The sequence below is a fragment of the Otolemur garnettii genome, unplaced genomic scaffold (genome assembly GCF_000181295.1).
Source record: "Otolemur garnettii isolate 467f Iridium unplaced genomic scaffold, OtoGar3 scaffold00202, whole genome shotgun sequence".
In the NCBI taxonomy this organism is placed as follows: Eukaryota; Metazoa; Chordata; class Mammalia; order Primates; family Galagidae; genus Otolemur; species Otolemur garnettii.
Window position 1 is genome coordinate 1,609,568 of NW_003852597.1, and position 5,611 is coordinate 1,615,178.

Below are 5,611 nucleotides of genomic sequence, written 5' to 3' on the forward strand. Positions count from 1 at the left end.
GCCTGTGGCTCAAAGGAGTAAGGCGCTGGCCCCATATGCCAGAGGTGGCCGTTCAAACCTAGCCCCGCCAAAAACTGTGGGGAAAAAAAAGAATAGGAATGTCAGTGGTTGGCAGCTGCCAACCATGTGATGAACCTTCAGCCAAATATTGCACAATGAGGGCTGGTGGGGCAAGGCAATGCAGAAAAAATAAGGACTTGATGTAAGAGGGAGAAAAAAAGGAGAATGCAGTTTGAGAACTCATTGGAAATAAGGCCTACGAGTTGGAAGTAACTGGAACTGCCTTTAATTTCCTTTCTTATACTATGTCACCCAATTCCTTGATGTATGTCGAATATGAGTTCCAGTGTTCTGGAGGTTTAATCTTAAAGTTTATGGTGACCTCAATTGATTAGTGGTTGATTTAAGGAATGTGTTGCATATAGCATTGATCTTCACTGCACAGTAGGTCTCCAAAATGTGTGCCTTTGATACATGGTTTTTGAGAGGAACGTTACTTTCCTTGGGCTCAGTGTGGGCCCTCAGGGACCACTGAGACCAGGTTGTCTGCGTTGCTCTTTGGTGTCAGCAGAGCACTGCACGTCTTAGCCTGTGCTCCTGTGCTCCTCACAATGCTACGTAACAAGGTGAGTAAGTTGTCTTAAAGCCCGAAAAATGGTCTCCAAGATGGAATCTGAGAAGCTAGGCTGAAGCAGAGAGCTGACCTAGTCCGCTTAGCTCGCATTCTTTCCCACACCCCTTGTGATTGTCTAGTTAAGGTTGCACTATAATTGTGAGAATGTTTGTCTCAGGAGACTTTGAGGAAGTAGTCACACACAGACAACAGGTGCTGTGATACTGGCAAAGGTTACTTTGATAATATGGTGTTTACCTTGATGATTCTCTCAGATATTTTGTTAAAGTGAAAATCACTTTTATGTTGTTTAAACATTTTGCATTCTATGAGCAAATATTACTTTGAGGTTGTTTTCTGTCAGATAAAGTTAACTTTTTTTTTTTTTTTTTTTGCTGTTTTTGGCAGGAGCTAGGTTTGAACCCTCCACCTCTGGCACATGGGACCGGCACACTACTCCTTGAGTCACAGGCACCACCCAACAGAGTGAGTGGTGACAGAGACAGAGTCTCATTTGAGACAGAGTCTCATTCCATCACCCTCGATAGAGTACTGTGGCATCACACAGCTCACAGCAACCTCCAACTCTTGGGCTTAGGTGATTCTCTTGCCGCAGCCTCCCAAGTGGCTGGGACTGCAGGCGCCTGCCACAATATCCAGGTATTTTTTTGTTGCAATTTGGCCGGGGCGGGTTTGAACCTTGGTATATGGGACCTGCACCCTACCCACTGAGCCACAGGTGCCGCCCAGCATTTTTTTTTTTTTTTTTTTTTTTTTTTTTTTTTTTTTTTTTTTTTGAGACAGAGCCTCAAGCTGTCACCCTGGGTAGAGTGCTATGGCATCACAGCTCACAGCAACCTCCAACTCCTGGGCTCAAGCGAGTCTCCTGCCTCCACCTCCCAAGTAGCTGGGACCACAGGCGCCCGCCACAACACCTGGCTATTTTTTGGTTGCAGCCATCATTGTTGTTTGGCAGGCCGGGCTGGGGGATTCGAACCCGCCACCTTAGGTGTATGTGGCTAGCACCTTAGCCACTTGATCTACAGGCGCCAAGCCAGCATTTTCTTTTTAAAAAACTAGAATGATGCCGGTGTTTACCTTGAGTTCCTAGAAGTTTGATGATGTCTCTCCTTGAGATGGGGACCGCCAGAAGAGAAATAGATTCTGGGCATGTGGACAGAGGATGAAATAGCATTTGAAAAGATTGACTTTGAGGTTACCTATGGGGTATCCTTATGAGGTTGTCCCAGAAGCAGTTAGATATATGGGTTAGAAGCTCAGGAAACAAAGTTCAGGGCTGGAGTTGTAGATTTCAGAGTTCAAGCCATTAGAATGAACAAGACACCTGGGATGTGAAATAGGCAGAGATGAGGCCAAGGAGAAACCTCTGGGTACCTATCACTGTCTGGTACACAGGAGATAATTAGTAACTCTTTGTCAAATGAAGAGGTAGACAGATATGAAACTAAGTATTTCATGCCAAGCCCAAGCGTTTTTTACTAACACCATTCTGCTCTTAAACTGCACAGCACTCTAATAGACACTGCTGGGGATGGCAGTAGGTAAGGAAAGTAAGTGCTCTCCAGTGCTTTCTCAATCCACCCAGTGCTTTTCTGTTTCCCTGCCTTAAGCAGGGCAAGCACAGTGGCTCAAGCCTGTTAACTCCTAGCACTTTGGGAGCCTGAGGTGGGTGGACTGCTTGAGCTCAGCAGTTCAAGATCAACCTAAGCAAGAGTAAGACCCCATCTCTAAGAAAGAAAGAAAAAAAAGAAAGAAAGGAAAGGTAGGTGGCACCTGTGGCTCAGTGGGTAGGGTGCCAGCCCCATATACCAAAGGTGGCGGGTTCAAACCCAGTCCTGGCCAAACTGCAACAAACAATAGCTGGGCATTGTGGCAGGTGCCTATAGTCCAAGCTACTTCAGAGGTTGAAGCAAGAGAATTGCCTAAGCCCAAGAGCTGGAGGTTGCTGTGAGCTGTGATGCCATGGCACTCTACTGAGAGTGACAAAGTAAGACTCTGTCTCAAAAAGGAAGGGAAGGGAAGGGAAGGGCTCCATTCATGAAGCTGGAGGTTAGGCTGGGCATGAAGATGGGGCTAGGAAAGAAAGAGCCAGATTTTAAAGGTACAGGCTTAAACTCATTATAAGTTACGGAGAGATGCTCCATCTTTTTCCTGACAATACAAAGAAGAAAAGGACAAAGGTACAAGGATTGTACCTTTTTTTTTTGAGACAGAATCTCACTATGTCACCCTCAGTAGAGTGCTGTGGCATCACAGCTCACAGCAACCTCCAACTCTTGGACTTAAGCGATTCTCTTGACTCAGCCTCCCGAATAGCTGAGACTATAGGTTCCCGCCACAGCACCCAGCTATTTCTGTTGTTGTTGCAGTTGTCATTATTGTTTAGCTGGCCTGGGCAGGATTCAAACCCACGAGCCTGGGTTTATGTGGCCAGGGCCCTACCCCCTGAGCTACAGGCACCACCCTATACTGTTCTTTTTAATATTAAAAGAAATTGGGGCTGGAGGAGGGTGGCTCACACCTGTAGTCATAGCACTCTAGGAGGCCAAGGCAGGAAGACTGCTTGAGGTTAGGTGTTTGAGACCATTCTGAGAAAAAATGAAACCTTGTCTCTACTAAAAATAGAAAAATTATCTGGGCATGGTGGTACAAACCTGTAATCCCAGCTACTTGGGAGGCTGAAGCAGGAGAATTGCTTGAGCCCAAGAGTTTGAAGTTCCTGTAAGCTATGATCACTCCACTGCACTCTCATCCAGGTGAAAGAGCAAGACAAAGGAAGAAAAGAAAGAGAGAGAGAAATTTGAAAACAACCTAAATGCCTACCAATAGGAGAAGAAATACCTTGTGGCATGGTTGAAAAATGGAGTGCTAATTATAGTTAGAAGGACTGAATTAAAATGTCACGTATCATCATAAATCTAAAAAATGCAATCTTACAGCCAGGCATAGTGGCTCACACCTGTAATCCAAGCACTCTGGGAGGCCAAAGCAGGTGGATCACCCTGAGTTCACAAGTTCAAGACCAGCCTGAGCTAGAGTGAGATCCCACCATCTCTAAAAATAGCCAGGTGTTGTGGCGGGTGCCTGTAGGCCCAGCTACTTGGGAGACTGAGGCAAAAGAATCACTTAAGCCCAATAGTTGGAGGTTGCTGTGAGCTGTGACACCACAGCACTCTACCGAGGGTGACAAAGTGAGACTCTGTCTTGAAAAATAAATAAATTAATTAAATTAAAAATTCAATCTGCTAAATGTAATGTGGTGTCCTGGGTTGGATCCTGTAACAGGAAAAGGACATTAGTTAAAAAACAGGTGAAATCCCAATAAAGTCTGCTGTTATCCCAGCACTTCAGGAGGCTGAGGCAGGAGGATCCCTTGAAGCAGGAGTTTGAGGTTATATGAGCTGTGATCCAGCCACTGCACTCCAGCCTGAGTGACAGATGTAGGTGCTATTTAAATTAATTAATTAAATAATCCCCAAATTAAAATTTTATTTAAAAGATAGAAGCTCTTGTGAAATTTGGCTCGCATTAAGGACTCCTCCTCCCCTACTGAAAGCCCCTTATAAAAGGTTTTCACCCCTGCTTCTAGAGGCGACAGACTTTGAGGCATGAGCCCGCTCTCAGCCTGGCTGATCAATAAAGGACTCTGGCTTAATTTGGACTCAGTGTGCTGGTGTTTCTCTATCCCACTCGCTTTGGGTATAACACTCAAAGAAAGAAAGACAAGTTGCCATGAAATTGAATTCATGCAATGTAATAGCATTTTTTTTTGAGACAGTCTTACTATGTTACCCTTGCCGTGGCATGATAGCTCACAGTAACCTCAAATTCTTGGACTGAAGTGATCCTCTTGCCTCAGCCTCCCAAGTAGCTGGAATTACAGGTGCCCACCACAATGCCCAGACATTTTTTTTATCGCAGTTGTTTAGCTGGCCCCGGCTGGGTTCAAACCCACCACCCTCGGTGTATGTGGCTGGCGCCGTAACCACTGTGCTACGGGCGCCAAGCCAGATAGCATATATCTTTTTTAAATTTTTTTTTCAGCTGTAATCCTAGCACTGTGGGAGGCCAAGGCGGTGGATTGCTTGAGCTCAGGAGTTTGAGACCAGACTGAACAAGATTGAGACCCTGTCTCTAAAAAAAGAAAAAAAAAAAAGCTGGGCATTTTTTTAGCCAAAAGCAAACCCTAAAAATCAAACTAAAACATCTATTTGTATTATACTCTACACTAGTAAAATCAGGAAAAAGACATGTTAGCTTTTAGGGCAAAATTATCAAATCAGTCTGACCAGTTCAAGGATGAAGCCTTGCTTGATTACATGATCCTTGGATTCTTGTGCAAAATTGCTTCTGAGCTATCAATTTCCATGAGAAAGGTTTTTGTTTTGTTTTTGTTTAGCCCATTTCAAGTATTAGTTCAGGTTCTTATTTTTCTAGTAGTTTAGGCAAAATTGGATTTATATAAGATCTTATTAGTTTCTATAAACCAATCAGGAAAAAGTCCCTTTAATTAAAGTCTTTATAATCTGATTTGGTTATACCCTTAGGAGGTAGGAAGATATCTCCACTCACAACAAGATTTAAGGCTTTTCTCATTTACAGGCCTACAGACATAAGAGTTGGCAGCTTTAGTTGTCAGACACAAAAACTTACCTGTTCAGACAGATCTCAAAAGGCTCTTCTGCTTTCCATTGTGTATTGATCTCATAAATAACCTGACAAACTAACAGAAGTAACAACCTGATTCTTTGTCATCTCTCACCCAACCAACTGGTGGTCTACCAGCCACCCTGCAGAGATCACCAATGGTCAAACAAGGGTCCCAACCATTGCTGCTGCCTATCCACGGGGAAATTTAGCTAAATAACACCCTGCACAAATTATACCCAAGTGTACAAGCTGCCCTCTCAGCAATACAGCCCTTCCTGACCAAGGGTCTGCTGCCTTGTATTTACAGACTGGCTATAGGGCAGGACA